At 37.7% G+C, this 12861-nt stretch overlaps 1 protein-coding gene across 7 annotated transcripts in view; it reads right to left on the bottom strand.

Annotated features, from left to right (window-relative positions):
* The window catches only part of LOC5568981 (carbohydrate-responsive element-binding protein), a 184121-nt gene that overhangs the window by 84384 nt on the left and 86876 nt on the right, over positions 1-12861 (bottom strand). The gene's annotated exons all lie outside the window — the stretch shown is intronic.

A 12861-nucleotide genomic window follows, 5' to 3' on the forward strand; every position in this document is an offset into this window, starting at 1 on the left:
GTAATCGTATTATTTTTGGGAATTTTCCTCAAATCAGCACCAAGAAAACGTTCAAGTGGCTCCACGTTCATTATAGGGCGGAATTGAATTTTTGGATTGCATGATTCATTCAGGAATGCTTTAGACTCGCGTTTGAAATGCAAATATCAAATGCGGGAACAGCAAACGCGGTAAGATTTTTCACAAGGAATGCGAAGTCAAAAATTGATTTTCTTTGCTAGGTTGGCGGTGATATCGATCATAGTTGCTAAGTATCCTTTGATTAGTTTGTGTTACCGCGTTTGAAGCTCAGTTAGACCTCAGTTGCACCTCAAACGCAAACAGCAATATAAGCATATCTTACTGCCGAATTTCAGAAGATTTGGTCAACACAATCCTCCAATGATGAAGAGAAAAGAAATATCGAAAATACGTGAGTTCCCCTAGTAGACGGAGCCGAGTGCAACAGGGTTCATCTAGAACAGCGGTTTTCATATCGTGCTCCGTGGAGCACTTGGCGCTCCACAAAGTTTTGGCAGGTGCTCCGTGACAGTACTTTGTTCCAATGCTTTAAAATTGCCCCGTGAACAATTGTACCAATGCCGTTAAATTTCTCAATATTTTTGAACGAAACAACACAGTTTTTACGAGTCTTATACACATGGTGTCAAAATCTTGATCATTATTGAACTTTCATTTCAAAATTTCTTAACCAAAGCAATTCTGCCGTTTTGAAACCATGAATTTTGAAATGTTTGGCGACAACCAAGTTTGATTTCGATGCCTAATTGTCACAGTTTAAGCCAGATATAAAAAGTTTTCAAATAAAGCAAATCGTTTAAGACTAGAATTGATGTTTAAAACAAATCAAAATTAAGGAGAAGATGAATCGAAATCAAACATTAAATTTTCTCGAGCATAAATCTCGAGAACCGAACTTCCGTTTGAACAGAAAACTTGATCGATTAGTCACCAATAGAAAGTGACCAATCGATCAAATTTCCAGTTTAATGAACGTTTGGTTCTAGACTTGTGGTCTTCAAAATCTCAGGTTTGGATTCAAATCATCTTCAACTTAATGTAAGATAGGCAACCATAAATCTTACTTCTTGATTTTCGTAGAAATTATAGGGCCAATTAAACCATATAAAAAAGTCCAGAATTCAAACGGAGTGGCGATAAAGACAGGTGCTCCGCGCAACAATTCTATTACAATAAGTGCTCCGCGAGCCAAAAAGGATGAAAACCCCTGATCTAGAAAGCAGTGTAACGATAGACGGGGATATGTTTGAAGTAGTGTCTACCTGGGCTAGAGGAAATTTCCAAACCGAAATGATCATCGACCGCACACTAGTTTAAGGTGAAGATGAATCGAATCCTCACCTCAAATTTTCAAAAGCACAAATATGGAGAATCAGATATCCGTTCAAGCTAAAAACTTGATCGAGTGGTCACTGGCTGGTGGTGACTGTGAGGAAGTAATGTGTAAGTGTAGTTGAATTATCTCAGGCAACATAGCATGATAAGTAGGGTTAGCGAGATGTCAGGATGAAAACCAAGAAACAACTACAGTCGACTCTCCACATCTCAATTTCTCTCCCTTTGTGGATGATTTCTTCAGTTCCTTCATTCTACATACAATTTGCCTCTTTTATCTTGATATCCTCCTTATTTTGATATATCCATATCTTGATGTGATTTTCATACCCGATTTACTCTCCATATGTCGATATGCCCAATATCAAAGGATACTAGACCATATTTTCGCGATTCTGAATAATGACGGAACACGAAATGACGTCTGATTGTTTATTATATTTCCTACTTTCCTGACAACGGAGCGGTTTTCAATCTAGTATTCATTTAAAATATGTTCTTTGTCTCGACCTCTCCCTATCTCAATGGTTCCTTCGATATGGAGAGTGGACTGTATTAGGTTACACAGCTAAAAATATGTTGTAAGTTTAAGATTATTTTCATGCACATATTTTTTTTAGGCACTCCGTGCACTTGGCCACTACTATGCCGATTATCATATCTATTAATATCCTTATTGCTATTTCTCTCATACCGAGCAGGTAGAGGAGAGAGCTGCCGTTAGTCTAATCCATATCCATATAGCCGTAGTCCATTGGTGTGCGGTGATTCATTTTGCCAAGTTTCCGTGTCGTGTGAGGCAACAGCCTACAAAGAGGGTCAATTTGTCTCAGTCACCATCTGATACTGACGGAGGATGGATGTGTCTTCTGGTGACGGAACGGAGTTTTTTTTTGTGAGGGAGAATTGGGAATCGAACCCATGACCTTCCGCTTACGAAGCGAAAGCGTAACCTCAAGACTACGGGACCCCCCCGTAACCTCGAGGCTACGGGACCCCCCTATGCGCATATTTGGAGCATCAAAAAGAACTGAAATGTCAACGATAAACCGTTTATTTTTAAATCAAATGCACTTTAAATTTACTTGTTACGTCAGTTCCATCACCGCTTTTGAGATTTTGTAGATGTTTTCATCGGATTTTTTCGAAAAAAAGCCGATGAAATAATCTACAAAAACTTTAAATTTACACGATCATGTAACATTCAAGCATCTTTGGTTGAAAACTAAACGAAATTTCGTAAAAATAGATGAATTTGGTTTATTTTTACTCTATGCCTCAGTTTACACTACATTTGAATATAAATATTGCGCTCTGCAAGATAAATCCACGTAATGCGATTATCTGGAAATGTCGATATATCGTCGCAGTGATAATAAAAATCATCAAATGTTTCAGATTTAGCAAATTTGAAACATTTGCGTCCATGAAGAACGAAAAAATCCAATCCTACTTGAATTTTGACGTTGCGTTTGAATTGCGCGCATATCTTCTGCGCGTTACCGCCGCCGCTGGATGTGGATTTAAAATGAGCGCCGCAATATTTTTATCTGTGTAGTTAATGGTCTAATTTTGACTCGCGAAGATGTTGCTCAAATTATAAAATTGGCGTAGGGTAAAAGCACCGGTTTTGGCCAGTCTAAGAGAAAATTTCGATAAAAAATAAATGGGAAGCCGTATTTACACTACAAATATGTCAAATGCAAGCTTTCAATCCATATTATGTGTGTAAAATATCAAAACTGAGCTAAAACCATTTTTTCGCTTTGAAAATCCCGTTGGTCAATATAGGCCAACAGAACCAGTTTCGGCCAGAGATTCAACTTCGGTTCCTAAACTGGCCAATCGCATTGATTTCTCATAAGAGTGGCCAAATTAGGAGTGCCCTGGCCAGATTAGGTGTATGGGAGTTAAAATTATAAGGATTATTAATTGTTTTCCTTATGTTTTGAATCAATTTGGACGGGTAAATGGATGTAGCTCTATCATGTGAATGTGATCTACTGAACACAAAAGGTTTCATGCTGATTGGCTATGTAAAACGATGTATAATCCCCTATGGCTACAACTGGCGTATGGCCAAAACCGGTGCTTCTTCCCTAGTATGTAGAAGGAAGTTAATCTAATTGGCCACTATCAAGTAACAAAATTCCTTGAAATGAAAGATACAGTAGCCTCCGACGGACATGGGCGGAGATGAAAATTGACGGTTTATGATGGAAATAGGCAGCACATGCAAAAAAAAGGTCCTGATGGACAAAAGCAGAGAACCGAAAACTTGGATTCTGACGGAATTGGGCAGAAATCTTGAATAAAACTGATTTCTAATCAGACAATGATCTTCTATGAATGAAATCTTGTTTTGAATGATGAAAGATGAAATAATCTAAATTCGATAAAACTGACTGAAATCCTGACAGTTTATTAGTTGATCGACATGATCATGATCGACATGAACTATCAAAAATATCCATGTTGTACAGTAAAACATGATTTTGGTTTGCATGACTGCGATTATGTTAGTTGTTACGAACCACAGCAAGGTGCATAATATTACCAACTCAATTTCGAATCCGTTACGTTAAAGGTTGATTTAATTGGAATGATTTGGAATAAACGCAAAACTGATCAATACCATTAGTTAGCTTAGCTAGCTTAGCTTAGACTGACTACACATATCAATGGTTGCTATTCCGTGATTGACCGAAGTCAGTGAAAATGCACAAAGAATCAACTAGAAGTTCGGCTGGGATTGGCCATAATCTTCTTCAGTGTGCATAATTCAGTGCCTCTATTTATACAGGGTCAATAACGGCGCCGGCCACGTCCTTGCAGTCAGGTGGGATTGGGGGAAGGAATGTTAGTGTGTAACCTTTGCTTTTTGGAGACCGTGTTTGCCTCTGCATCTCCACAAAGGTTACTGGGAGGGATGTTTGTTAATGGGGAGGATCGTTGGGTCATAGGATTCACTTTGATAAGCGATTAGACCATGATAAACAATGATTTGTGAGATATATACATGCTTATACGTAAATATAATATTTTCATTTGATATGAACAATTTCTATGTAGAGGAAAATTATGCCGACACTTGAGGTGACGAACCATTCAAAGTTTGTTGAACAAATACCTAAATGTAACATTCCTACAGCTGTCAGGACGAAAGCATGTGTTATTATATTTTACTCATTTGACAAGAAACAAAAAACTCGATTGGTTGGGACATCATAGAACACTCTTATTCTTATGCCGACACTTACAGTGGCGAACCATCCAAAGTTTGTTGAATAAAGTGAACCTTTCGCAAGTCTACACTTGTAGTGTCGAACCATTCAAAGTTTTTTTTAATTACAAAAATAAAGGTATATAAGAGGTGTTCTGAAAAAAAAAATGTTAAACATAAATAAATCATGAATCAGAGTTTGTGTCGACACTCACAGTGACGAACCATCCATAGTTTGTTGAAAAATCATATTTACATCCCACCATTGTAACGATTGAATGTGCAGTCATACATATTTTATAGATTAGAAATAGTAGCATGAAACGAGCTCACCAATTGATCCATTATCCTTGACTGAGCAGTCACAATCCACTTTCGGCTTCACTCGTTTGCTCGGCTATAAAAAAGCACTCAGGAAAAAAAAATAAGCGCGTGACCCAAAAAGAATAAAAAAAAAACTGTTCGGGCTTTCTTGACGCACTGCCCAGGAGCAAGCGTCAAGGTCGAAGGATCAAACAGAACTAACCGATCGCGGCACTTTTTCAGTTACTCCAACCGAACTCACCGATCACGCCACTTTTTCACTTACTAGACCAACGCGCGACATGTTTGATCCTGCCCTCGTCGCTTGCTCCGGGAAAAGCAAGTGTCAAGGTCGAAGTATCAAACAGAACTAACCGATCGCGGCACTTTTTCACTTTTTTCAACCGAACTCACCGATCACGCCACTTTTTCACTTACGAGACCGACGCGCGACATGTTTGATCCTGCCCTCGTTGCTTGCCCCGGGAAAAGCAAGTGTCAGGGCGAAAGATCAAACAGAACTAACCGATCGCGGCACTTTTTCACTTTTTTCAACCGAACTCACCGATCACGCCACTTTTTCACTTACGAACCGGCGCGCGACATGTTTGATCCTGCCCTCGTCGCTCGCCCCGGGAAAAGCAAGTGTCAAGGTCGAAGTATCAAACAGAACTCTACAAAAATATAATTTATTTAGTAATGAAAACCGGTTTTGAACACACTTTTGGCCTTACTTATTTTTGAGAGAAAAATTATGGTATTTCAGCAAATTTGGCCATAAATTAATATTCCAAAACTGATCAATACCATTAGTTGCGCAAAATTCTTTCGATCTTGATCCCTCTAACCCTGAGAATATTTAGCACCTACAACAGCTATGCTATATAAATTACTGGAAGCCTACGTAATAGAAGGTGCAGATTTGTTTGTATAATTATCCAGTGCTGACGGTAAATTGTACGAATAATTGAAATCCATCCGTGTTTAAGTTTCCACACAACTTTATGATACAGTTTTAGACCACTGTCCTTATTCTCAATGCTTCAAGCTCAAGACACAAAATATATCGCATGGCTATGCTTGTGCAGTATGATAGTACATTCAAACAAGAATCATTGCGTGATTATATTGAGATTTTTCGAGACCAGAGCAATGGTATCCAGCAATATTACTCGCGAGCCGTCCCGTGAGGAATTTGATTACCTGTGTACTGTTTTGCACGAATCGTTGAATCGTTGAAACTATGAATACGAATTTTGCAATTCAGTTTTAAAATGTATTTCAGTAAAAAATATGATCCACCTCAAAATATAATTGCCAATACTGGACGCAATCTTCTAGTGTCTCGAAGTTATTATGTTTGTTACTCCAACTTGAAACTAAACGATTAAAGATTTTTGTTAAAACCTCGACTCGTTTAGCGATGGAGGCCAAATTTCGGGGATTATGAAGCTTTCGCAAAAATGCGAATTTCCATTATCTCTAACGATATTGTTTTAAATGATAATTCTGTTATGTACAGCTTGTTAATTGTACCACGATATGTTAGTTTTTGGACGATATCCAGCCCTGGAACATATCCTTGTACACTATTTTTGATATTTATCTCAAGGCTTTAAAGTGGAATGATGATTGACTGTTGAACGCTGAAACCCAACGCAATTTATTAGCAGTCGGTCCGTCGAGCAATAAAAACTATATTCACACACATTTTGTAAATCATTTCATAACCACATACATTTGATTCATATAAAGAGACAAAACAATAAATTTTCTAATTTGTTAATTACATCCAGATTTTGTTCCAATCAATATCGCGCCTAGTATGTATCGCGCGACACCTGAAAGGTCCATGCTACATATACATACGCATGTATGGCGTTGTCGCTTTCTTTTCCAACAGCGGACGTCGTGACGCCAGTTGCGCGCGCTTTCTTGATTCTCACAAACCGCGCTATGGGCAATTTCTCTCACGGGTGCACAAAGTGGAGTGCACCAGATTTTACCTATACAACGCTAATGTTAGTCTAGAGATACCAATACAAATGCACATTCCTGTTGTGTTTATACACGCTATTCTCGTGCACAAGAGAGAGTATACGGCTGAACTGGATATTCTCTGTAATATGTACGATGGAGAGACACATGTCAGTTTGTCTTGTTTGCTTTGCTGTTTTCGCGGTTTTCGCTTACTGGATGAGAGAGCCCATGGAAGTGAGAATCAAACGGTGGAGACTGGGGTTGTTAACTGAGGGCGATGCACCAATTAGGAAAGGAGCATTTTCAAGCAACATGGTGCATGTATTGAGAATTATGATATATATTTTATAATAAATAAGTTTGAGAATTTTTGACTGTGCAGTGCACCAAGTGCACCTTAGGACGGTAAGCCACTGATTATTCGAGGACACGCAGAAAGAAATTCTTAACGTGGACATGCTAGAAATCTTATAGGAAGAAGGTTTAATATTAAAGCAGAATCAGACGAAGAACTTCAGAAACTACGAGAAGCGTTGGTTGCCTAACAGAGGGAAGCAAGGATTACAGCAAGCTGGGTCGAAGGTCAAGTACCCTAGATTATTAAAAAATCCGTTATTCAAACACAAAATATAGTGTTCGTAATCATTTGTCCTGTAGAAGGTTGTTTTAGGGATAACTATAAATATTTTTGATTTCACAATATATTGTACAAAATATCTTTACCGTATAGTTGTTAACAACTATATTTTTTATTGAATTTACAAACGTCAAACGTCAAAATTCAACTATATTTTAGTTGACTTATAGTAAATTTAGTTCAGTATACAATATTTTTCAATGTTTACGCAACAGTTTGATCTGCTTTATCGACATATCCAAAATAATTCGTAGCTGCTTTATCGACTTAAAAAAATGGAAATATCAAAACAAAGTGCGCGTCGCCAAACCTAGACTTGGTACGTTGTCTCATGCGTGAGTGCCGGTTATCTTATCACCTACACTATTCCTCTCAAGTGAAATGAGTAGATTTGTGTGCATGACTTGAAGTCAAAGGATGTAAATGTTTTCGGATATTTAAAGTTATTAAGATTATAATTGAAATAAGTACAAGTGGGAAGCTGAATCAATGAAATGTGTCAATTTAATATGACTGTTAACTTAGTGTTGAAGTACTTGAATAGTTTTTCCTTTGAAACAACTATTTCTGTGTAAGTAGAAGTCATCAATGGGATAGTAATCTCAATGTGAATACATTCTTCTCCGTGAAGATTATATAGTTACATATCCTAAAAACTGGTGTCATGCGGAGAGCCGGACTTAACAGTCGAGGCACGATTTTCACGAGATCCGGACAATTTGTTTGTTTCGCGGATATTATTGGGAGAAAATTTGAAACGGTGGCAGATTTGTTCATCGGCCTAAAACGTGAAGCAACAAGAGTCGGGCTAATGGTGAATGCGTCGAAAACAAAGTACATGCTGGTTGGCGGAACTGAGCGCGACAGGGCCCGCCTAGGAAGCAGTGTTACGATAGACGGGGATACCTTCGAGGTGGTGGACGAGTTCGTCTACCTCAGATCCTTGTTGACGGCTGACAACAATGTTAGTCGGGAAAAACGAAGACGCATCATCAGCGGAAGTCGTGCCTACTATGGGCTCCAGAAGAAACTGCGGTCAAGAAAGATTCACCCCCGCACCAAATGCACGATGTACAAAACGCTCATAAGACCGGTAGTCCTCTATGGGCATGAGACGCTGACTATGCTCGAGGAGGACTTGCAAGCTCTTGGCGTTTTAGAACGCCGAGTGCTAAGGACGATCTTCGGCGGCATGCAGGAGAACGGCCTGTGGCGGCGAAGGATGAACCACGAGCTCGCTCAACTTTATGGCGAACCCAGTATCGTGAAGGTAGCTAAAGCTGGAAGGATACGCTGGGCAGGGCATGTTGCAAGAATGCCGGACAACAACCCTGTAAAGATGGTGTTCGCTACGAATCCGGTCGGAACAAGAAGGCGTGGGGCGCAGCGAGCTAGGTGGAATGACCAGGTGCACCAGGACCTGGAGAGCGTGGGTCACAGTCGAGGATGGAGAGAAGCGTCCATGAACCGAGTGAATTGGCGAAATATTGTTGGCGAGGCTTTATCAAGATAATTGATGTAAAGCCAAATAAGTAAAGTAAGTAACCTAAAAACTCACAATATGAAACTTTGCAATCTTCCCAACAGGATCATACGAGAACACTTTTCATGGAGAATATTATTTCTGTCTTCTTTGCGTAAATTTTTCTGTCACAAGCGTCAAAGTTACTTAAAATCGATGCCGATGCAACAAGTCTAAAAGTGGCTTTTTCCCTCGTCAAGTTCAGCATTAAATTATTTGTGTTATAATAATATCTATTAGCAGATCGAAATGATAATGGAATATTAGAAGATCAAAATGAGAGTTGAAAATAGCGATTAAATTGAAATACTTGAATTGAATTAGTATAATATTTGGCTAAATAAAAAACAGGTATTGCAAACAGTTGTGAAACTTTTTAAAAACACAGAAACAAATAAATCTGAATGAGAAAAATATTGCTTACAGTAAAATATTGATAAAAAGATAAATTGAAAACTTTTTTTTTTGAAGCAAAAGCATTGACCTTAGAATGCTAATGTCGCGACTGTTCGTGTGACCAACATCTAGTTTGCCACATTCTGACAGTTTGAATACCGGGTGTATAAGTGTCAAATCAATTTTTTGAATCAAAATAAAACGTTCTCTACAACATGGCACTAAGAAAACAATCAAAAAATTCAATAGTAAGTATTAATAAAATAATTCTGTTTTGTAATAACAACGCTCAAATGTTCAGCGTGAACGGTTGTCTGGTTCTAAAAATTATGCCCTTGAAAATTCGATGCATTTTTTTAAAGGCCGAAAAACGTGCGTTTTCGATGTCTAAAGCATATCATATAAAATATTTTTTTAAACCAATTTCTCAGAACAACTTTTTCTAAAATGATTTTAGCAAAAATGTTTATTTTAGAAAGTTGTGAACAATAAAATAAACATTATTTTACTGGAAGACACCAACTTTATATCTCATATTCTGCTGAAGTCATAAGAGATTTTAGTTAAAAAAAAATATGTTTCAAATTAGCAAACCAAATAACTTTCACCTGAAAGTGACTCTTTTAGTCTAACGATAAAGTTTGTCTCAGGCTCTGCACCAGTGTGGATCGGTGGAATTCGAACCAACGATCTTGAGAGAAAATGGGAAAACGGCCTTGGTGCATTTTATACATGCTGATAAAATCATGAAATATGTGCGTTTAACCAATCAGTCAATAGAAATGACATGATTTGCTATACTATACAGTAATGTTCCGATTTTGTCAGCCCTATGCTGAATTTAGGGTTGAAAAAATCGGAAAAGAGCTAAAATCGAGAAAAAAAAATTCGACGGTTTTCAAGTTTTATTTTAACTTAAGGACTTAGTTTTAATATAAACATTGTTTTTTTTACTTCAATTTTCTATGTACCGTGATGCAAGGTAACATGTACGGTGATGCAAGGTAACATTGATCAGTTTCGTGAATAATTATTGAAAATTTCAAATTTCAAAATTCTGTTCTTTAGATGATTGTATTGACGTGGCCAAGGTCATAATTGACTTTATGCACCCAATATTACCAGTTTAGACAAGTTTACTCTGATTAAAATATTTTGAATTTGTTTATCGGCATATCGGTCTATTTTGCTCGAAGTAAGAGGGAGCATGGAGAAGAAAGCAATGAATACTAGATGGATAGGTACCATAAGGGAACGGCGAGAGAAATTGGATTAGATGTTGAAGAGGGCATACCATATGAAACAGTATTACTTGAAACGTCCTTCCTTGTGGCTAACGTCCCCTATGGGAACGTTAAGGCAAGCCGTTGCCATAGGGGACGTTAACCACAAGGAAGGACGTTTCAAGTAATACTGTTTCATATGGTATGCCCTCTTCAACATCTAATCCAATTTCTCTCGCCGTTCCCTTACGGTACCTACCCATCTAGTATTCGTTGCTTTCTTCTTCATGCTCCCTCTTACTTTGAGCAAAATAGACCGATATGCCGATAAACAAATACAAAATATAATTATCACGGTCGATACCTTTGTATGTCTGATTAAAATAAATATCAATTTTAAGGCTGACAAAATCGGGCAAAAAGGATGCTAAAACCGGGGGTAGACAAAATCGGGTCAAAAAAGGTGCTAATATCCGGGGTAGATAAAATCGGGGGAGACAAAATCGGGGGTTGACAAAATCGGGTCATTACTGTATTGTATATCACCATACTATATTGTTTATTGTGTTACAAGATCAGAGCAACTTTTGATCTTCGAACAAATGAACATTGAAATCAATGATAATTATTTACAATTACTATAATAAAGCTAATCTTCCAAATTAATTTTTATTTAGATGCTAGGATTCGTATTATTTGTTTTCAACACTTGTTTAAACACAATCTTATCAACATAACGCCCTAAGTTTTTACCAGACATTGTACGAAGAGTGAATGCCATGTGAGCTGCGAACTAGTTATCAGTACTTTTCGCGAGCCTTAAGCCGCTGCCATGTGCTTTGGTGTTATCAACAAGTGGAGGGTGTGTTTGACTGCTGCCAAGTGCTTGGTTTCTTATAGGGTGATTAAATTTGCATTGAATATGTATGATGTTTGGGAGTAAAGCAACCAAAAACTTAAACTATTTAATTATAAACTGTCCAGAACAACAACAATATGCAAACTTATAACTAACTATGGATATTCTTTTCACGCAAGTTCAAATATGCAGCGATCGCTCCATTTCATTCACAGAAACTTATCAGCTAGTTAGTTTTGGTTCAGTTGAATTGATAATTGAATCCCAAATGATAGTGATTTACTGTTATTGATATAGTAGCATCAAGAACATACATACATTTTTAAAAATCTTAAGTGCTCGTATGCATAGCATAGCATAGCATAGACTGACTGTACATGTCAATGGTTGCTACTCCGTGATTGATCGGAACTGGTAAGAATTGCACTACGATCCAAATGAATAAGGGATGGGAGTTTCCGCTTACTCTCGAAGTGCAATTTTAGCAGATCTAATATTATTGATCAATAACGGCGCCGGCCAAGTCCTTACAGTCAGTTGGGATGGGGAAGGAATGTTAGGGTGTAATGATTGTTGCTTCTAGAGACCGAGAATACCTCTGCATCTCCACAATCACCACGGGAAGGGTGTTTATTAGTGAGGGAGGAAAAGATCTGGGAGTCACCTCTGGTCGGTGATGCGATCCATGGACAAGGGGGAAGAATACGACTTGTATTTAAAGCTAGTTTTGTATTTTTGTCTCGAGAAGTTTTTGGAAAAATACGTCAACATCTATAATGTCGAACAATTCAAAAGACGTTTTTATTAATGACGAAAACTGAAAATTACATGTTTATATTTGAACTTATATGAAACAGGAATAATGCCGACACTTGTAGTGACGAACCATACATAGTTTGTTTGAAAATTACATATGAGTATTACTGTGCATTTTGTCTCGATATGGTAGAAGTTTTAGAAAATACGTCAACATTCACAATGTCGAACAATTCAAAAGATTTTTTTAATAAATAATTTTTAATAATGTCAAAAAGAGAAAAATTGTATATTTAAATTGTATAAGAAAAAAGCATAATGCCGACACATATAGTGACGAACCATACAAAGTTTGTTTCAATATTACATAAAAGTTACGCTTTCAAGAAAATATGTGTTATCATAAGCATGAAACGAACTCACCAGTTGGTAATCCATTCTCGACTGAACACAAAACTGACACTGACAGCAAAACTTCTTGGCGTCCCGAAAATAAACCGTCTTGCTTGGGCCTTCCCAAATACGTACCCAGCAAGACGCTCCAAAACAGGTGAAAAAAAAAAAATCTCCGGCGACGAAAACACGCGCGAATCCGTCAGCAAAATC

This window comes from Aedes aegypti, chromosome 2, assembly GCF_002204515.2.
Source record: "Aedes aegypti strain LVP_AGWG chromosome 2, AaegL5.0 Primary Assembly, whole genome shotgun sequence".
NCBI lineage: Eukaryota > Metazoa > Arthropoda > Insecta > Diptera > Culicidae > Aedes > Aedes aegypti.